Source organism: Homalodisca vitripennis, chromosome 2, assembly GCF_021130785.1.
Source record: "Homalodisca vitripennis isolate AUS2020 chromosome 2, UT_GWSS_2.1, whole genome shotgun sequence".
Lineage (NCBI taxonomy): Eukaryota > Metazoa > Arthropoda > Insecta > Hemiptera > Cicadellidae > Homalodisca > Homalodisca vitripennis.
In genome coordinates this window covers 34,612,527-34,636,711 of record NC_060208.1, presented here as the reverse complement: position 1 = coordinate 34,636,711, position 24,185 = coordinate 34,612,527, and positions in this window count along the sequence as shown.

Below are 24,185 nucleotides of genomic sequence, written 5' to 3'. Positions count from 1 at the left end.
CCGCTATCAGTTTCTCGTGCAGCTTTAATTTGACACTTTGAACACGTGATGGCGTAAAACGGCCACTTGTAAAGAGAACAGTTCCATTTATTGAGCTATGTGGGAGTACACATTTCTCTAATTTACAGCATAGTTAAAATAACCTCTTTTTTGAAATTTTAAGTCAGCGTTTTAAAGTTCAGTATTATACTACCTAAAATTGATTTCCAACAAATATCTGTACGGAAGGTTATTAACAGAGTAGGAGTATCAGTGCTGAATCGCCTATGTAAGCTACATACCGTGAGTAAACATGGGGTGGGTAAAATAAAGGATGATAGTTGTGTACGCCGTTTTCTGACTGCAGATTTTTTCCTATGTTTGCAGGTTTATGTCACAGAAGGGATTGCTGATAACTATAACGAACACCCTGATGTACGTATAGTTATACTTGTAATATAAGAAACATTAGGAACATTTTCAAATAATACTGAATGTGAATGTTAAGTTTCCACCTTCCTCTTAGTGTAGCGTCATTGTCTTATCAGGTGCACAATCAGTATGTACTCCGATGTATTCAATACGATCTCTAAGCAGGGTGGATTTTTCAGCACACAATGTGGATTCAATGTGAATGTTAAGTTTCCACCTTCCTCTTAGTGTAGCGTCATTGCCTTATCACGTGCACAATCAGTATGTACTCCGATGTATTCAATACGATCTCTAAGCAGGGTGGATTTTTCAGCACACAATGTGGATTCAATGTGAATGTTAAGTTTCCACCTTCCTCTTAGTGTAGCGTCATTGCCTTATCACGTGCACAATCAGTATGTACTCCGATGTATTCAATACAATCTCTAAGCAGGGTGGATTTTTCAGCACACAATGTGGATTCAATGTGAATGTTTAGTTTGGTTCCAGTTTATTTCCTCTTAGTTCAGCGTCTGGAACTGAAGCTAAAGGAAACATTCACATTGAATCAACCCTTCCCACCATAAGGACGTTATGTGTAGTAATACTCAATAACGTTATGCTCAAATGATGAGTGAATTATCACTGTAAGTGTTAAATAATGAAACCGACTAATAACACTATTATCTAGTATCGTAAATTATTACTTCATACGGATTGCTGTTGCATCAGATTTTTGGTTCACATTTAGCTACAGAAGGGATCTAGAATAGCTACCTAAGTCAGCAATGTGGGGAATAAGTAGTTAGCGAATACGGGTTTTAATGCATTCTTGGGCTAAGATATGCCACGCAAGAGTCTTGGATGAAAAAAGTGAAAAAGAATACTAAAAATACCAGTCCTTTAAAAATCTATTCTTTCCTGGCCTCATTTAATTGTAGCTTTTTTATCTTTTCTTTGCCAATGACGCAGTGTAGCGGTACAACGGATCAATCGCAAAATAACCGGATCAAGCAACGTCGAGCGTGGCTGCTGCTTGGATGAGTAACCGCTAAGCGATCCTGTCCTTGCAACCAGCCCGCCTGCCTGCCATTGGTGATGGTTCGGAAGTCACCGTTAAACTGTTGGTCCCCAAGTTAAGTGTTAGAGAGGGCTTCTTAGCCCTGACTTCACCTGGTAAAATAAGACATCTTTACTTTACTTTATTTCAAAACGTGGTGGTAATAAATAACAAAATTATTATTATATGTATACGCGAACCGGAAGTGAGGGATTTGTCACTTGGAGGTCATCGTATAACACAAAACGCTGTGACTCATCCAGGTTTGTGTTTATCCTCATGCATTACAAAGGTTACATATGTTGTATATCAGTATGGTACCATGAGAAAAATAAGAATCTCCTTAATTATCACACACTATAAGAAATCTGTGAAAAATATCATCCTTATAATTTAACGTGATTTAGATTTAAAGGGTTTAAGAATAACTTTAAAATGCATTTATATAAAATGAATTTTATTTTAACAATACGCAATTGTAAATTGGTTTTATACATTTTGTGTAAGAATATAAACTTATATATATATATATATATATATATATATATATATATATATATATATATAAGTTTCAAAAAATAGTTGTAATTAAATTTAGCATAAAATAAATTTAAACATAATAACCATAATTTATTAACATATTAATAGCATGTTTTACTTGGTATGAATCTAAACAACTTTAGTGTGCGAAATATTGTTTTCACATATCTTACGTAAATTACTTAATATACTCATTCGACCAAAATTTTATGCATTTTTTGCAATGTTATAATACTACTCGAAATACATATTTTCAAACAATAACATTTTTAAACAATTTCGTTTGTACATTTTTTGCTAACTCTTTGTGTTTCAAGATGAATGATGTTCAACATTTTAAAAGCTAATACGTGATTTCATACCTATTAAGCACAGTAGAGAAGAAAGGTTGAAGTTTTTGAACATTATAATAACTGAACCGTAGTGGTATAGAATAAGTATAGAACTAGCTGCTTCTATATATAGCTGGTACAGAAACGATATTCACATTTACCTCGTAGAGCGCTATTAGCCATGTCCATTCAATAAACGATATCATGGCAGCCATTGCATATATAAAAAATGTTTATTTTTATTAGACAAACCGTATATAAGCTTTTTGATAACTTTAGTAACATAATTGAACTTATATGATTATATATGTCTTTATATCTCTTAGGGCTTCAAGACAGCGACAGTAGGTATCGAAATAAAACAGTTAAAACTTGCAAATGGAGCAGCGTAACGGGTACGACGATTATCGTAAGGTAACATAATAAAGCAAGGTCGGAGTGGTTGCTGCTTGGACAGGTGACCGTTGAGCAATCCTGTCCTCGCAAGCAGCCCGCCTGCCCGGCCCTTTGGTGTTGTTGTTTTGGAAGAAGTCACCTTTAAGCCGTTGGTTCCCAGGTTGTGTTTTTACAGAGAGCTTCTTAGCCCTGACTTCGCCTGGTAAAATAAGACATTCTTTAACTTTTAACAAATTAACTACTATTTCCATAAACTTCGTTGTTGTTGAGTAAGTTCTTGATAGAAAATGATTTGTTCAGAATATGTTCAACAGTTATAGCATAAATCAAATTAAAAACTCAAATTCATTTTAACTACTTTATTTGCTTGCTCACAATCAATTTTTGCTGTTACTTGACGTTTCAAGATTATTGCCGTAACAAGCTGTGAGAAACAATTATTTTGTACTGATTATTTTAAACTGAAGATTATTAACTTAAACTAACTGATATAGAAAGCGTTTACATTCAAACCACGTTTACATCACATAAAGATCGTGAATTTTTAAACATTTTTTAGTTTTTACAATACATCAACAATGCTTTCTTTATTAAAGAGCCTTCATACCAACGACATCGAAAAAATTGACTTAATGCTATAAATATCAATGCGTCTTAAAATTCTAAATGATACCGAAACGTGGAATCGACCTACCCTCCAATCGTAAAGAAAGGGATCTGATCTGTTTTTTTAACTCAGGTAGATTAAAGATATCAGTTACGATTTATATTACCTGATCCAATTTTAAATTATCCATGGGAAATTTCACAAATGGAGAAATCTAAACGAATCCAGATCCAGAATATTCAGGAAAGTGTATGCCAAAAAGGAAGTTAAATGTTACGTTAAGGTATCTAATTTACGAATAAAGGAACTACTTCCCACATAGACTACACGCCAGTGCGTGGGAAAGAGTTTAATCATAAGACAATAACTATAATTATCTCCAACGTCCTCATGAAGCAAAACAGTAATACAATAATTGTTTCTTAACGACACAATAAAAATAAAAATAGACTGTAAACAAAAACAATACAAATAAAAACATTGCAATTACATCAGCTTGTCATATTATATTCATTTTATGGGAATTGTTTGGAAATGAGCACATTCATGAAATACATTATTGTTTCCATAGAGATTCTAACAGTGTTTCTGTAGCAGACCAGCTTTTTACAGATTCAATAAATTTACAATTGCAAAAAAACTGCAACATAGAGAATGCAATTTGATATTGTAGCGCAAACCCGACAGATAATATTAATTTGGTCTCTTGCACTTGATTTTATAGTCAATGTGTCTCTAATATTGAAATAATGCAGTAAGTTCGTTTAGACGTTCTTCGTCGATTATCTTTCGATACTTCTATACGAAAGTGCACTCCAGATTCCAAGTTTAACGCCTGTAACAGCGTTAGATTTTTTACGCTACACTGAGGGGAAGGTAAAATTGAGGCTGGAATCAACGTTCCCAAGGAATAAACCCTTTCCATCATAGCTACATTTTGCGTAAGTCAACGTTGTACCAACCTTCAATTAACCTTTAATAGATCGTTAATAAAAGCTTACAGTCATATAATAAGCTAACAAGTCATATTGTTGTTATATAAAGTTATATTTTTTTTATGTTTCGTGTTGGAGCCAAAATCGTTTGTTATCTACTACTTAAATATAATATTTGATTAGTTTTTTTTTAGTCTTATGTGAATAATTTTTATAATAACAAAAATATTAAAACAGAATTTTGAAAAGTATGTTTATTTTGTTTTAAATTTCAATCAAAAGTTTTTAAAGACGGGAAAGATATAGAAAATTAACTTTTTTACAAACCCTAGATAAATTTCATGCAATCGAAGTAGACTTTAGGGATATCATATAATAAGGACTAAAGAAAAAAATGATTAAATATGGATATGTGTGTGTGTGTGTGTGTGTGTGTGTGTGTGTGTGTGTGTGTGTGTGTGTGTGTGTGTGTGTGTGTGTGTGGTGTGTGTGTGTGTGTGTGTGTGTGTGTGTGTGTGTGTGTGTGTGTGTGTGTGTGTGTGTGTGTGTGTGTATAGTGCGTATATAAATAGTGGCTAGAGATAATGAAATATTTGATATTTATAATAATGTATGTTCTAGTGACACTTTGTATGCCTTTAATCATAAATTTCATGAATACAAACCCGTACATCCTTAAAAGATTTATATTTTAAGTACATACTGTAAAAAATAACTTTATGTTCTACCCACCAACACAGTTTAAAATATTCTTACTTTGAACGCGTAATTCTACGTAATTGGGGAGACTCAAAACTTTAAAGTTGAGTTATGTTAAAGGCTTTCAACTTTTAAATTTGAAAAATATTCCAAATTAAAATAAAAACCGATGTACCACTTTCAGTGAACGTTTTGAAACGAATTATTTCTTAAAATGTAAATTTTTCAGTTTTCAGTCCCATTAATTGTCTTCACCATGAAGCTCCGTGTAAAAATTGGATGCCCTAAAAGTTTGTTTACGATGTACCTACTATTTTCCAGAAATACGAATTTTTATGGTGGAGTCGCAAATCACGAGAGCAATTTTGCGGATTTTTTATTTTTTAATTGGTATCTTGGATTCAATCACTCTACTTCTGTCTTCACGGTGCATAAGATGACGAGTTTAAGTAAATAATCTTTATTTTAAAAATCTTAAATATTCTCCCATTTAATACGAAATTGTTTTAAAAGTGGTGCTAGCGAATCAAAACTAAATAACTACTGTAAAGTACTGGTTCACTCCCTACATACTATCCAGGAACTAATTCAATTAATTTTTACTCTACAGGCTTTTAAAATCCATACAAGAAACTTGCTCTAATAAGAATTAAAAACATTCCTACAGCTCTAGAACGCCGAGGAACGAGATTTAATAAGATGATTTGGAACGAAAAAGTTCTCTCTCAAGTAAACTGTAGCCTACAAATCACATTTATTTCATACGGCAGCTAATATTAATATCGTCGGTGTTCAAATCACATTTCTCAGTCGTAGCTAAATATTGGATTGCTACGAACGCCGCCGTGGCGCTCAGTGAATAGCACCCCCACCCCTCACCCCCCCCCACACCGTCCTGGAGCAGCTTTCTCAGCAGACGAATTAAATTTTGCAATATTCCATGGGTTTTTACCGCTGCAAGTTGCTAGTAGTGTTGTCCATGATGAAAATTGTGTAAATGTTATAATGAAATAATTTAAAATAAATTGTAATGAATAATTTAATATTAAATATGTCTTCAAAGACATTAAAATTTGTGCTTAACATATCGGTTGACCCAATCAATTGTTAATTAAAAATTTTTAATCAATTTAAAAAGATGTAGTCAAAATAAAATATGTGTTGGCTCATTTGAGGGTATTTGTACTGCCAATCTAACCTATTATTAAATCCTCTCACAGCAACCCTTGCTCATAGTATGTCACAAGCTTAATCTTAAACTAAACCAAACTTTAAAACCTTACACATGTCATAATGTAGGCGATGGCACTCAACAAAATACTTTTTAAAAGATTATATTTGTACATTGTGCAAATGAATATCGAAGTAATTTTTAATAAATTCCATTGGTGCTTTCTAGGTTCAAAACAGTGGATATCTCACACATTTTATAACTCAAAAGGCCCATTCCGTAGAATGTTAGAGCAACCTTTTTTAAACGTATCGTTATAAATTTCATTTTGTGAAATGTAAACGTAAAAGATTCTTTGAGAGGACAGTGTAGAAATCTGAACAATTAAGGCTATACCTTTAATATAGTATACCAAAATTAGTGTGGATGCTCAAAATAAATATTTTATGTTTCATTCCGATCTCTTGGCCTCACAGCCTCCGATCAGTACATTGCCGGAAGGTATTTTACAGAAACGTTCTTTTATGTTTAAACAGAACGAATATTTCGGGCAAACTAGTTTGTTCTGATATGCTTATACCACCATTCTAATATTAATTTATATGTGGTAATATATTTTATTTATCAGTTACAAGTATGGTATGTCTTTTAAAACTGTGACATATTTCTCCCCCAATACATATAATGTATACTCTGGTCGAAATATGTTTGTGTTATCGTATTCCTTTAATCCTTACTGATATGATTGTACGAAAGATATTATAGTTTGGTGAAAAAGCAACGACATTTCATATAATATAGCTAATAATATACCATAATTCACGATTTGGTGAGATTCTTGTATCGAATATGGAATTAACTGATGGAAAACCATCTAAAAATAAATTTAAATTTTGCATATAAATTAATTTGAAAAGTTAAATTTAAAACAGGCTTAAATAGTTACTAATTTAGATAAGAAATTATATATTCGAACTTATTATGTCAAAGGATTCGTTTTACCAATTCAATATACAACTCGAACTAAGCTTAATTTGTCACTTGCTCCTTATGGATCCTCGTCCATATTTGTAAAATTTTGTAAATCGATGGAGAACCTTCTACTTCAATACCAACAACACAATGAACACAATTTCAACTTTAACATATGTTCTCAAAGACTGTCAGACACAATTTTACAATCACTAGCGGTATCGCTAACGTTTGACATTTAATACTACGTAAAAGCGATCTTGATTGGTCAAATTTAAACGTATTTCAACTACATAAATGCATTATGTTAGTGAGATTTGTTTTAAGATAAATTTATCCCATTTTAGTTCAAAAAGTTAATGTATCTCTGGGATACAAAATTTCCAATGTGGTGGATTTTTGGTGGATTTTATAAGCTAATACAAACCAAAAGAAAGATAAAAAAGAGGGTTAGGGAACAAGAATTATGTCTAAAATATCGACAAGAAGAAATTTCGGCCATGGCAAAAGACGCACTTCTACCTAGACACTGTTTTTAATAAGTAAAAGTATTTAAATAAATCGAAAAGAAAAAATTCTCGATACTTACGAAACGATTTTTATACATATGAACCAAAACTATTTAACTATTTAAATAAAGTCCTGGGGCCTTTCCAAAATTATTATTGGAGCGTTTTTTTTTTTTAATTTTTATTTTTATTTTTTTTATTTATTTATTTTTTTTGTTAATTAAGCTAATCCTTCCTTGGGGTTCTAATTGTACGCGATTAATTAAAATCAATTAGAGAATCAAGGACTTATACATCTGACCATTTAATATGTCGTAAAATCGATCTTGACCAGTCAAATCTAAACGTACGAGAAGTACATAAATGCTTGTTTGGTAAGATTTGTTTTAAGATAAATTTTGTCCCATATTAGTACAAAAAGTTAATGATATTATTAACTTAGTTATGTGTGATTGTTATGATATGATATGATACGATTTTGTCCCCCAATAGTCCCTTGGATACAAAAATACTCGTGCTATACATTTGCTTAAAAGATATAGTTCCCATTTTTAATGGGTTTAATAGGTAAAAAAACAAAAACAAAAAACAAAAAGGAAGATAAAAAGAGAGTTAGGGAACACAAAGCCTGTCTAAAATATTAACAAGGAGAAAGTTTGGCCATGCAAAACAAGCACTTCTTCCTAAGTATTAAAAGAAATCCGAAAGAAAAATTCCTAGATACTTTTATAAAGATAAACCAAAGCAATGTAGTAAATAATGAACCGGGGCTTTTCCAAAAAACTTTTATTGGAGTGTTTGTTTTTAAATTAAGTAAGCTAATCCTTTATTTTGGGTTCCAATTGTAAACCATTCGTTGAAATCATATTAGAGAATCACAGACTTATACATCTGACCATTTGGATTTAAGACGTGTGTCGTTTAAAACTTACTCCACCATAGTCCACCAAGGCTGATGTCTGTGGACAGACGGTGGGTTATAATCACACGTCCTTAATCAAAGAGTCTCGGCACAAGGGAAGTCGAAAGGGGAAACTTTCCAACCTGTACAATGGTTGTGTCAAGTTTACTTGTAAATGGAAAAGGGCGACCCCTCGGGGGAATCTTTACAAATGCTCGCGTTCGGGGCAAATGTTGCCGGGTTCAATTCCTTTCATCGGTAATGTGTACATTAACGCCCTATTCAGGGTGGAGAGCGCGCTTTCATATTGCAACAGGATAATTATATTTTTCTCCGGATTGAAACGTTTGAAAGGGATTTTCTAATTAGTGACACACATAATGAGCGGTTCGACCCATCTCATTCTACCCATTAAAGTTCATTATTACTGTGTTTCAATAGCCCATTCCTCATCTCGAGCGCTCTGTACAGGAATGTGGAATCCTTTATTAAATATTTCCATTATCTCCATCCGTATTTTTTATAAGACTCGTTATTCTGTAATTGAATCGCTTTTTGTTTAATTAACGTCGGTCGTTATTTATTATTGTACCCCGTGATACCGGTCTCAATAGGAAAAGTCCTATTGTTTCTCTGTGGACTTTAAATTAAAAGGCATATTCTTCATTCAGAAAATAAAGAGAACACGCAATATTTTTATGTGGGATTTGTAATACTTCTACATGTAAGAACTCTTGCAGGGATATTATGAACAAATGAATACACAGTTTATAAACATGTTGAATGAACTGTAACACTAAGATTAATTATTACCGTTAGTAATTATGCTGTATGGATGCTTCTACGCGCTTGGCATCGAGTAAATGAATTTTGACATATACGTTTTAAAAGTAGAAAGTTTATGACGTAAATTTTCAATAATTTAGAGAGATTGTATGATTGAAGATATTAGTGACTTATTTGTTGGATTTCAACCAAGTACTGGGATTTATTAAAACAAATCATCCGGTGCTTTTAGAGAATTAGTGATTATGGGATTTCTGTAATTCCTTACTTTAAAATCATACAGTTATTTTGTATTGGTTTATTATTGTTTGTAGAGAATAAGTGATTATGGGATTTCTGTAATTCCTTACTTTGAAAGCATACAGTTATTTTGTATTGGTTTATTATTGTTTGTAGAGAATAAGTGATTATGGGATTTCTGTAATTCCTTACTTTGAAATCATACAGTTATTTTGTATTGGTTTATTATTGTTTGTAGAGAATAAGTGATTATGGGATTTCTGTAATTCCTTACTTTGAAATCATACAGTTATTCTGTATTTGTTTATTATTGTTTGTAGAGAATTAGTGATTATGGGATTTCTGTAATTCCTTACTTTGAAATCATACAGTTATTTTGTATTGGTTTATTATTGTTTGTAGAGAATAAGTGATTATGGGATTTCTGTAATTCCTTACTTTGAAATCATACAGGTATTCTGTATTTGTTTATTATTGTTTGTAGAGAATAAGTGATTATGGGATTTCTGTTATTCCTTACTTTGAAATCATACAGTTATTTTGTATTGGTTTATTATTGTTTGTAGAGAATAAGTGATTATGGGATTTCTGTAATTCCTTACTTTGAAATCATACAGTTATTCTGTATTTGTTTATTATTGTTTGTAGAGAATTAGTGATTATGGGATTTCTGTAACTCCTTACTTTGAAATCATACAGTTATTTTGTATTGGTTTATTATTGTTTGTAGAGAATAAGTGATTATGGGATTTCTGTAATTCCTTACTTTGAAATCATACAGGTATTCTGTATTTGTTTATTATTGTTTGTAGAGAATAAGTGATTATGGGATTTCTGTAATTCCTTACTTTGAAATCATACAGGTATTCTGTATTTGTTTATTATTGTTTGTAGAGAATAAGTGATTATGGGATTTCTGTAATTCCTTACTTTGAAATCATACAGTAATTTGTTATTGGTTTATTATTGTTTGTAGAGAATAAGTGATTATGGGATTTCTGTAATTCCTTACTTTGAAATCATACAGTTATTTTGTATTGGTTTATTATTGTTTGTAGAGAATAAGTGATTATGGGATTTCTGTAATTCCTTACTTTGAAATCATACAGTAATTTTGTATTGGTTTATTATTGTTTCAAAAATATAATATGAATAATTTCGAATTTCAGATTTATTTTGATTTGAAATTTAACGAAAAAACAGATTTACAATAGGCGTAAATTATTTTTCAAAGTTTACTAAACATTCGGTACCTCTTTTTAACAACCATAGATATATAGGCTAAAATTCTTACGCCTATATATTTTTTTTACGTTATTTTTTAGTTATAGTTGAATTAGATATTAGTATTTAAAAAAAAACCTTCATTTTCATACTATTGAATCATTTTTTAATTTTTAAAGGTAAGTTAAGAACAATTGAAATATTACGATACGATTATACAAACATATAAGTTAGATATTTATTAATTGTTTATTTAAAAAAATATACACGATAATGCTAAACGAAGTAAAGTGTAACAGTTTTTTCTCTGTTTTTGTGTCTACAACCATTTCGTGAAGTTTTTAAAAACTTTGCGAAACACTTGTGTTTTGGCTCGTACAATATTCACGAGATTATGAAAAAGATAACAGCAGTAATTGCTACTTAGTTCCAAGAAAACCTAGATAGTTGATGCAGTTACACATGTCTAAGTTAAAAAGCTAAGTAACATTCTATTCAAGTTAAAGTTAAGATGTTTCATAGATACCTTACGATTTCATTATGATGGATGTTTATTTACAATTTAAACAATTTATGATCGTGTATAATTTATTTTATAGCAGATTAAGATTATTATAAGGTTATTAAGTAGTGAATAACAACTATTTGTAAATTTTACAATGTCTCATTATTGTTTAAGACTGCTGCTACATTAAAGTTCAAAATAACAAGATTTTTGGCAATATGAGTGAAGGCAATTATCCGCCCACATTCATTAAGTTTAGTGACAGTTAACATATACAAATAAAATTTGCAATTCATTAATTTAATTTAATAAAGATTAAATCACAAAAAGTACTTGCTCCGCCGGAAATCGAACCCTGATTTCTTCTTATTTGCCGGGCGACTATTCTGGGTTGAGTGAGAGATCCGGGTTCTAGACCCGGTGGAGCAAGTACTTTTTGTGACTCAATCTTTATTTAAATTAAATTAGGCTACTGCCATTTATGCAAATTTAATGAACGTTAAAAGTCTTTTGACAGGTATTTGGTGTTCATATTTAAGCTTGGTTATTTAAATATGACAGAAGTGGTCAAATACAAAATAATTGAGTTATATACATGATTTCAAATTATATATGTCTAGAAACCCTTTGACTACGTATAAATATTGTAAAACGTGTTTAAAAAGAGCATTAAAATGGTCAAATACACATGTTCATAGAAACATTTTTATATTTTATCATAAACTCAAATTTCTATTGAAGAGCCTTAAAAATAATAGTGGATCTTCAACCTCATATTTAAAAATGATAATCTCCTAGATAACTACATTCCTTTGTTAACTGTTACGGAAGTAATAAAGGAATATAGCTTCCAATAGCAATATTTAAGTAAATTTCACTTCTTAGTTGATTATATCTAATCACTATTCCAATTGTGTAGAAACTACGAATGTTTATATACCACTTAAGCCTTATTAGGACTTCCTGTGTCGTATCCTCACAAAACATGTTTGTGAACTAACTGTAATTCATATCTCAATAACTGTTTTGTGACTTTCTTTAGTATTTTAAACAAAATTAAACTGTTAAAATCCTATTTACTTTAAATAAGCATTAAATATATAGTCTATGCTAAAATAATTTTTATCACAGATTATTTCAACGTAAAACTTATATTTTACACCAAATAGATTTTAAATTATACCATCGTTAAATACTAATTTATATACCAGGGCTATGAATAAAGCCCGATTCATCCCCCAGCCGAGGGTTTACACATATAAACATGCGATACAGTTTTGTTAATTACCATAATAAAGTCAACCTCAAGAAACGGTTTTGTTATCTATTTTAGATCGTCACTTCTGAAGGTTTGCCTCAAGGAACTAGCGTTAAATATAATCAACATCTCAATTCTCCTACCCAACTTATAATACATTACTTCCTGAGCTAGGCTTATCACTCATACCAAAAATTTAGGTAATAATAATAATGGTATTAAAATGAAACTTAAAGAACTACTATTTTAGTAATACGTGAAATTCTTCGCTTTGCTTAGAATTCACAATACGTTTTGTGTTTATGATCTGTTTTTGTCGATAAAAAAAATATTTAAAGATGATCTTGCGCTAAAACTTGGATAAACGTTTGGCCACAATCAGATTCCAAATAAAAACTGAAGTCAGACATTTTCCCTCCATTTAAGTTTGATGGAAGAGTTAAATTATACGCCGCTTCCATCCAAGGTCTTTGTTCCCCGTTGGCCATATTTCATGGAAAATCGGGTCAAGACAGGGATGAATCAACAAAGTCACATTGTATATCTCACTTCAACACTTTTGTTCTCTTAAAACTTCCGATCTCTGGAAACTTCAACCTTCTAGAAGTTTTCGGTGTCAATTCAGCCCAGCCTTATAATCTGGGGTTGCAACTCCCCTGAGAGTCGGCTTTTACAAGATTTCAGTTTTTTTTTTTTTTTTAGTGAAACTGGAAACTTCATGGTTGTGGGAGTTTCTAACACTGGTGATTAAGAATGTTTGGAAGTGAATATACAATAAAGTCACAGTGAAGACTACGTTTTATCTAAGGCACCCTCTCTGGTGGTTCTAAGTTTAAAGTAATGTAAGGGGGTTTGAATTTTAACTTACATTAAACTTTCTGTCAGTAACCACTAATAGTAATACAGTTGTTGCTTCTGAAGGGATGGATAAGACATTTAAATGACGTATTTAATAAAGCATTGGTATTTATAGGTGTAAAACATAGAGATTGGATTGAGTTTATATTGAAGATTTCTCAATCTTAGCTTATATTAATCATTAAATATAGTGTGCGAACAGAATCAAAAAGAGCAGAAGCCAAGGCTGCAGTAAGACAAAATGAGTTATAAAGATAATCAATTATTGCTCCTAAGAGTTTCTTTCCGACAAGAAGGATAACAGTGTTTGATCAAGAAAGACCTTGTTAGTTACTCTGAACTTTTGGGCCTGTTACAGAAAACCAGAATAAATTGTGCGTGATAAGATTCTTTACGTTTATATCCGAACCTTAAGCCATGTTATTAGTTCCCAGAAATGTTATTTTTAAACACATGGTGTCTCAGTTGGGCTCAGTAGCGAATACCATTATGACTGTATAATTATGCGTAGAATAGCAGGTTATGTGATAATAACTATTACATTGGCAATTAGCTCGTATTCTAAAAATGACTTAAAAAGTACATTTGTAAGGATTTGAAAATTCATTGCAAGAAAAATGCATTAATGTACAGCTTTCCTAGTATGATGATCTTTACGTTGTTTAACAATATTCATTCATAGCCGACTTTATCAATTTTTCTTGGTGGAATTTTTAATAAAGTAGCGATAAAAATTCCTCCGGGTTGCGGGACTAACTCATCGACTGGTAAACAGTTTAATGAAGTTAATAATGTCAGCGTTCGTCGCCGTTGCTGTCCCCACTTGAGACCTGCTGCGAGGTGTTTTCTAATATCTTGGAGGATAAAAGTTGCCTTACATATGCATAAATGAAGGAAGCAATAAGGCTGCATTTAGTTCTTGTTCAATACTAACTAATTTTTATCACAAAAGAGTTAAAGGGTGCAATATTTACATAAATGTATTATAAAGCGAATATACGCCCTCGTACTGAAAAAATATACGAATACCATTTCATCATAGTTATGATGATTTTATGACTACTTTTCAACTATTTAAATAGTAAAACAACACATTACAGTATATTTAAATAACGATCTTTAGGTTTACGTGCAATTAGGTGAAGATGGTTTTTGTCATGCCATCATTACCCTGGTGTTTTGGCATTTCTGAGAAATGAATTATCTACTTCAACTAGTCTCGACTTCAAAAATATATGGTGTCTGAGTGCACAGAAAAAACCAAATGAAGGGCAACCTAACATGTAAGAGACTTCAACTAGCTTCCAGCCTATTGGAATACCCTGTCCATAAGAGCATTTGGTGCCTCGAAGCTCCCAAAAGTGGCTTCTCTAAGCTCTGGGATTCTGGAACTCCCGGGCCATGAGTATTTATAGCCCTTGAAACTTTTCACCAACTGAAATCATCCTAGGTGGAAAGTTAATTTCTAAAAACCTTCGGAATATGGATGATTCCTTGTTTCTGTTACTACCGACATCTGGAAGGTCCAGGGTTCCGGAAGCTTCCAGTCTCTATTGCCTCTTACTTCAAGTCAGCCTCAATGAGCATTGAATTCAGAATCTACATTTGAGTTATGATCTGTAACTTTTACGTCCATCAGTAAGTCTATTTTACCCGTAGGATGGGGCTGAACAGTTTCTCTTCGATATAATGTGTATGCATCATACTATGAGATCTAATACTCGTATTTATTCATGCAATTCAAAATACTGGTTGGGACACTAGTACTGCTGCGAGGTACATTGCGATATGTTACTCAGTCAGCTGTAAACAATATTGCCTATCCTTATAGTAAACACGTTATTTTAAAGTTACTTCAAGAGTATTTGTGGGTGAAATTTTGGGATAAAAATATGCCAATGTTTAAGAAATTCTTATTTCTATGTAATTCACTTGCCAAATGTAGTACGAGGCGTGTTCAGAAAGTAAGTACCGTTTCATTCTACTGCCGCCGTAGCGTTGAAATCGGTTGTAAAAAGTGTTTTACTTGTTTTTTTTTTTTTTTTTTTTTTTTACGGTGCTTACTTTCTGAACATGCCTCGTATAAATTTGTCCACTAGATTTTGCGTTAGTGAGTTTTCGACATTGAATATTTCCACAATAATATAAACAGGATATAATTTAAGCAATTATTATTGACACAGTTTTAATGAAATTTTATATACGAGTAGTTAAGGTGTGGATTAATCCCGAAATTAAGTCCCAATTTTGTTGAAGTATGACAAAAGGGGGACGATAACATTGATACATTTTGTGCATACAGAATCCCGAGTAGGTGTTTAATATATTCGACGGATCTATTAAATTGAATAGATATTATTTGCTTATTATTTTCCAATGGTTTTTGATCATGTTTGGCGCAAAGCCGTACGTAGACAATATTTTATTACAGTTCTGGCAAGATATTCTTTTTTTATTTGGCTTAAGCTAGCAATTGTATTTTAATAAAATATGACAAAACAATGTGAAACTCTATAAACGGTCAAAGCAATGATCGTATTCACAATGCTAGCTGAGGAAGCTAGTAGTATACAGTACTTATTCTAATAATGTCTTGTCCATGGCTGGACAGGGTTTAAAGCAGTGACAAGACATTCAGGACGGATATGTGTGGGGTCGCCACAGGCTGGGAGTCCATGGCACAGCCATCATGAATTAATAGAGGGCACTACTCAGCCATGCCACCTTGGCTTAGTTCCAGCTTCTAGCACTCAACTTCAAGTGCACAATGGTGAGTTCTCCCTCATGCTTAGGATTACTAAAATCTTTAACCTAATTCGCTTCATCAATCATTCTCTAAATAAAACAGGCATAGAGATTAAGTAAATGTTTAGTTAAGCTCCAATTTAACTTCTTATTGCAGCGCCTCGGATCTGCGCTGTTACAGACTTGACTCCTGAAATCTGTAGCCACGTTGTCTGAAAAAATAGGCGACGAAGAAGCTCAAAATGAAATCGTTACATTGTTTCGACATCACAGACACCTGGACCACAAGGTATAGTGTAGTATAAGTGAGGAGGTATTCACATTGGGTCATCAGGTGTACAATTGAGATTTGACACGATGTAACGAATTCATTTTGTGTTTCTTCGTCGCCTGGTTTTTTATCTCTTCAGACGAACACGACTTCCTTCAGATTTCAGGATTTAAGTCTTTAACAGTGTCAGATCTCAGACGCTGCACTAAGAGGAAGGTGAATTGGAGCGTCACTGTGAATGATCTTAACTTATCATTCACATGGGATCAAACCTTCCCACCATAGCTTCGTTACGTATAGGAATCAAGTAACTCTTAATCCCAATATCACTCATTTGTGGTTAATAATGTGCAACTTTTGAACAAGTATGTTGCCTAGAAGATGGGAATGTCTTTTTCTGTACCTAGAGAAGGTTCTACCACCATTAGAGTAGGATACATGAATAACCTTCTCTATGGTTCAACTCATAATTAATACTATTAAAACACTTTCCTATCTACAGTTCGTAATGGTGAATGTACTGTAACTTCATTATTTGGTAACTTGGTTATTTCACAGGTTAGTCAAACGTAATGACAAAATTTTTAACAAATTGAAATATTATTATATTCTATGTTCAGCCTGTTACAAAATTCAAATAACTAGTTTATTTTGTTATTTTGATTCAATTTTCTAAGCCTATAAGTATTACTGTAAGTACAACTGTCTATCAGACGTTTAATTACATATCCAATGCGAATTTTGAGGTGAGCCCTAGTTCACTTTCCTCTTACGTGCAGCATTTGAAATCTGATGCTATTTCAGACTTGACTCCTGAAATCGTCGAATACATTATAAACCAAACCTGGTTTTCAAAAGGTGTCTTCAAAATATCGGTTAAGAATTATTTTTCTTGAACCAGTTAAAAAAATTTAGTTCATTATTTTTTGTTATTTGAAATTAAATATACTTAAAATGTGTTATTTAAATCAGATCATCCTGATTTTATTACGATTGAGATTGAATTTTTCGCCACAGTTATAATTTAGGCTCTTATAAATATTAAACGATATCGTAGAAAATGATGCTACGTTATATATTATTTGCATGTGTTATTATTTGTTTATAAATACAGATGAACACTTCATTAAATTATTTAACCCATCTTTTCCTAAATATAAACTGGGAAATGCCATTTTATGTAGCTTGATATAATTTATTTGAATATGTACTAAGAAATTGGATTATATGGATTATATAAGGTGTTCTTTATTAACACTACAATATTCTAGTATATAAGTAAGCTCGTAAAATTATAAAAACATTAAAATGTAAATGTGCCCGGAAATGTTTGGTATTATCTCTAGCTACCATTTTATTTTTCCAGCTGAATATTTAATATATTGATATACTATATTTTGCAATTTGCTTCACAATATAAATGGGCAATTTATTATTGAATAAGTTGTATAGTAAATTACCAAAAATCAAATCCGTATGAAAATGTACGAGAGTTATGAGTTTTTAATAATAATATGCTTAGTACCTTGAATTCTTCACTGCTACTATCAATAACAAACGTTAGTTAATACGATTTGCCATTTATATATGCATTACACAACGAATCTCATATTTAGTTATACAAATTAGTTATTAATTGTTTAAATTATGCAAAATAATTGTTGTGTTTTGCACTTTAATATTTAAACTGCATACATTTATTTTTTTAGTGCTTCATCTATTGAAATAGCACTAAAATAAAAAAATAGATGACTTTTAACTTAAGCCAGTTTTCATTTCATATCCCCTGAATATCAATGCTGGTGAAATAATATTTCTTCTGTGTTGTCGTTCTATTTTATCCTCACATCGAAGTATACAGGACCATTTTCGAGTCCAGGCTGAAAAGATTTCCTCTGTGAAAGGTATGTGACCCTCTGAGCTTCAATCGAGTATTTGTTATGCGGAGAAGAGCCTTGTGGTTGTCTGGGGTCTTGGACATCTGTAGGGAACACTTTCGGTCGGATGGGATTCTTCTCCGCATATTTATTTAACATTATTTTAATTTATATAAAATAATTTTAGTATTTTCCCTACTCGTAGTCATAGCTCTAATATATGAGATAACCTTCAGCTATACCTTGATGAATTTTAGTTTCATATTTTCAAAAATAAAAATTTTTACTTTTTGCCTTATAGGAAACCCGAATGTAGTTGTCAGAAAACCGAACCGCCACGTGGCTGGAAAGGTTGTAATGTACTATAAACTCGTGAGGACACCAACAATTAAATTCCCGACATTTAGTAACAATCTGTTAGTATCCCACTAAAGTCAGTGCTAGTGTGATGTGTGGTTGTGATCCTCATACTTGTGATTTGTGCTCGGGACTTGCATCCTGTGCAGTGAAAACGCCTGGACTGTACTCCAAGCAGCTTTTGGGTACGTTTGGACCCGTTTCTTTCCCTTCTTTACTTCTTTCTGTTTGTTGTTTTTGTATGTATTAATACCTCCCCAACCTGATGAAGAAGTTTGACTCCAATCCTCGAAACGCTGTGTTATATCTTTTATAACCTATAACGAAGGCAAATGTCCGAAATCCTGTTGTATGGATTTGTATATTTTTGAATAGTGAAAGTTATTGATAGCATGCAAACAAGCAATTATAGTTCCAGTGTGCGAGTAAAATAATTTGAATGAATATTGTCAGTTAACTAATTAAAATAAATTGTTCATTTTCTAAAAAAAATATCAAAACTTGAAAACGTTATTAAACATAATAAATTAAATATTTAGCATAATTGTCTACTACCAAAAATAAAACATTGTTATAAATTTAAGCCACAGTTGTTCGTGACTTGGAAATAAGTCAATATAACATATCATCGTGTTAAAGCAACTGATTATTGATAATTATCAGAACTAAACACGATTCCTTGATATAAATTTTAGAATTTATTTGAATATTTAAAGACCTTTCTGTAGCACCTAATAGTTCGTTACTGTGAAGGACGTGAAAACCTGCATTCTCACAAAATTATTGCGACATTGGCTTGCATTATTAAAACCGTCAGATGTGATACTGCAGACTGCTGTTTCATAAAGCACAATATAATATGTCGCAGAATACAATAAGCGAGTTGAACTGCTGCGTTTGGCCGACGTAAATTTAATACAGGAGAAATACTGGGCGGACTTAAGTCTAAAGAAAATGGCGGCCGTAACGGGGAGATAAGTTTGCGAAAATATTCCTGACGTGTGTCAAAAGAGGATTGCGAGATAATATATATGTATGAGAGTCACAGACTCAGGGGGTGGGTAGGAGGCGGAGAGAAGGAAAAGAAGAAGCTAATGTGAGACAGGTTGCTATGACGACGGCACAGATAGAAGGAAAAATCAAAGGCTGCCGATATATGAGATTAATAAACTGGAGATGTTCTGATCAGCAGAGATGAGATTGTGTAGGCTTACCAATCAACTTTACATTAATGCGATACCGAGCGAGTCGACTTATTGGATTCAATCAGTTGTTTATCGCGCCATTGATGCTTGATGCTTTGCAGAGCGACATATTACAAGATCTTGGATATTTGAGAAGACTACGAGGAATTTTTAATCAGACTTCTTTATTCGTCGTGACAAATAATTCAAAACTGGAAATATAATTTGATTTAAATTGCAAATACATTGATAAAGTGTGATATTCTGATTATTTATTACTTGCGACTATTTATTATTATTCAAGTATCTTGTAATCAACATTATTAGTAGCGTAATATATGGTATGTTTTATTTTAATAAATTTCTTATGCAATATATTTTAGGTTTCAAAAGGTAATACAGCATTAGTGCAAAGTTGTACATTTTGTAAGGTTTGTTTTAGTAAGTGCAAAATTTTACTTTTAATATTAAAAAATATTCTCAACGTTATTATTTGAAATTTCTTAATACTTATTATGGTGATTTGTGTTTGGGAATCTTTAAAAATTTAAATCTAAAGCTAAATACATTTTTTTACTTGTGCAAAACTTTGTAGTAATGTTTCTTTTTAAAGACATGTACTCAATAGACATCCAATTTACAAAAACTTTAAATTTTTCAGTTATTATATATCACTACTAAAATGATTGAATGTTAATTATATCGACTTGATTGTACAACACATTCTATATTGTCACAAACTCTTTAGTGTTCATTAGTAAGGCATCTTACATGCAACATTGATTAATCATCTGTATAATCAACATCATGTAAATCGTAGTGGTTTCATAAATAAAGTTAAATATCTAAGCACGGTGGAGCAACCTAGTTTTCAACAAATAACGTAGGTAACGTTATCTAACGTTATGTGTAGAAAACTGTGCTCTAATCTAACGGTTGCTCCACTGTGCTTAGAGATCGTGTCAGTAACATCGTAATGCAATCAATTAATTGTGCACCTGATGTGACAATGAGAATGTCTCTTCACCTAGATTACACTATATTTTGTAATCGTAGGTGTCGTTGATGATATCGAAACGATATAGAGTAAATAGTTATTTACCTAAAAAAGAGATCAGATTGCAGATATTGAAACGTAGTGTTACTGATTTTTCATTTCACTGAACGATGGCACATGTCCGGAAAATCCTGTTTCCTTCACAATCCTTCCATCGTCAAAAACAAACTTCAAACAAAGAATAAAGTGTTCGTTTCGAGCTCCTTCTTTTCTGACTTTTTTATCTCTTGAGACGAACATGACTCCAGATTCCAAGAATCAAGTCTGTGTCAGATTCCAGACGCTACACTAAGAGGAAGGTGTACTGGAGCAAAAGCCAACGTTCACATTGAATAATCAATCCCTTCACACCGTAGCAACTTTATGTGGTAAAACCCTCTGTTCCAACAACTAAGATTGACTGAAGTGAACGGAATGAACACAAGTGTTGAATTAAGACCACGTACATTATTTTAAATTTAAAATCTGTACAAAAACAATAATATGATAAGGTAGTTGAATCATTGAATCACGATGTGGGACTGTGAGGTAAAGAAGCTCTAGAGTCGTTGACCTGATACAGTATCAACTTATAACTGTAGTGGAGATACCTGCCAGACTGGTCCTCTCTGGGGATAATTAGAAAACCAGTGTTGGGCAGGCTTAGCCGTGAACTTGGCTAGGCTCGACTCAGACCGGCGTTCATTCATTATCGGGGCTTGTCCCGGTGAACAACCTCAGACCACCGACACCTCACCACTTAACATTCCCTCCAGAGAGGTTGGTGACTAGAGATGGCTGACATTCTAATAATCTGACTTTGTTAACATTTAATTATGTGTAAACAAAAGCTTTTTCTATACTTCAGCTACTAATATAGAACTGAAATATAAGGAAAACAATCGTTTGAAAAAGATAAGACAGTATTTATAGTTGTCAAAATGTTATCTTATCAAATCATAGTTGTTATCGATCTGATACTATTGGTACTGACTGCTTCGCACTGAATGTGAAGATCGAAAAATCCCGATAACATATCTGGCAGATCAAGAAATCAGGGTTTGATTAAGAATACAGTAATGTTATTGTTTCAATTTATGCTCTGAGTTTAACCTCGTATCAGAGCAGAGAGTCACCTGAATTGAACTTTTTATACCTGAAAGGTGCAGTTAAATGTCTATGATAACATATATTTGATGTATAAAAACATTCCTTCCTGCATTAATATAACAGCTTTATTTTAAAACTTTAAGCTTTGTTTTCCAGCTATAAAATAGTGCATTTGCTCCACATGTAAAAGTAAAATAAGTCATTATTCTAAGCAGTTTTAGGGAAGTCAATTCTTCACATATAATTAATAATAATACCACGGAGTCAAAACACAATTCGTTTAGATAAAACTAACCAATAGAAAATCAACCTTCTTATGTATCGTAATTTATGTTATTTTAGTTTATAAAATTTTCTTTTAATATTCTTATATGATTTAGGAAAGTACAATCGACAGATTGAGCATTGTCAACATTAGGATGGATACGTACTTGTTCCGAAAAGAGCCCCTTTTTAAATCTTGGAAATATGATAAATGGTCCAAAATGGTCATATATTTCGAATTAAAAGTACTGTGTTCTAGTTCAAATTTAGAAAATTTCATGCTCCACATTAGAAGTGAGTACATAATACTCATGAGACCTTTTTAAAAATTACTATCACAATTTCTGCTGTGTACTCCGGGAAGGTGGCCAGATTTCGCCAGTCATTAAGACGACTATAGTGATGCTATAAGTACAGTGTTTATGCAAATAACTATTCATCGTGCGTGGTTACTGAACGCCTACTAAAATCGTTTTATAAGACCTAGTTCTTAACGTATTGGGTGTCACAGTCCGGCCAGAAAGGTTCTCCAACGCAGCTTTATGACTTTTTAAATGCAAAAATGTGACCGTTAGAGCTTCAGTGTCTGTGTGAGGTTGGATAAATGTCACACAACCTATCACCGTCACCAACTGAAATTAGTAAGTATTTTTACACCATCCTTCTTTCTACGAATTACTTCCTCTCTGTTTTCGTCCTTATCAATTATTCCATCTAAGGAAAAATTATGTCACAAATGTAAAAATTAAGCCGGTAAAAAGTGCGCAAAACAAGTAATTGCTAAACAATATTCCTGAAGGCCCATTCTTTTAGTTAATATAATAATTTGAATTTTGGCTCTATTTCAGTAAAGATGTATTGCATATCTATTATGCAGAACAAATTTCTAAACAACACAAACTATTTGTCTCCATTGCATTGATGGGTCAATTTAATAATTAAATTTACTTACAAAAGTATAAGAGTTGCAGGGTGAATTAATATATCAAACAAGAACTTGTGTACTGACAGACATATAAATAGTCCGAAAGAAGTAAGCTGAAATGAGTTATTTCATCATTTCGACATCAGAGACACCTAGAACACAAAGTATAGTGTAATCCAAATATTTCAGGAGTATAATCTGTGACAGCGTCAGATTCCAGACGGTGCAATAAGAGGAAGGTGGACTGGAACTAAGCTCAACATTCACATTGAGTCATCCCTTCTCACCACAGCTACGCTATGCGTAGAAAACTCGGTTGCTTGTAATCCTGTCATTAATATCGCAGTCGCAATTATCCACCTCGTGTGACAATGAGAATACCTCTTCACATAGATTACACTATATTTTGATGTCGAAGAAATGTAAAGTTTGAGTTTCTTCGTATCCTATTTTTTTGTATCTCTTCAAACAAACGTGACTCCAGATTCCAGAAGTCAAGTCCGTGATAGAGTCAGATTCTAGATGATGCACTCAAGAGAAGGTGAACTGTAGCTAACTCAACATTAACGTTGCATCAACCCTTCCTAACGTAGCTACATTACATGTTGTTACGACGTGTTGTAGAAAAACCTTCAAGTTCTGTGGTAAGTAACAGATTTTGTCATTTCTAGTTTACGAACTGTTATTTTAACAATACTTTTAACAAAAACATCTCTTGGGATAGTGCCCATGAAAAACAGAATACAATTTTTCTATATAGAATATCATAATCAAATGTCTTAGAGAGATACTAGTCATTATAAAGTGACTCATATGTATGTATTTCTACAGGAAAAAAGTTGGAGTTCTAAACACGACTGACCAGTTGTAAGAGTGTTTAGAAAAAACTTAAGACTTGGGGAGATCTAACGGAATTTGACCTTTTTGATGCCTTGTTATTGCGATCTGGATAAAATAATTGTCATCCTCGGCATTATCTCATGCACAGACCATACCCAAAGGCTTGCTATTTCTGCTCAGCATTGGACGTCTA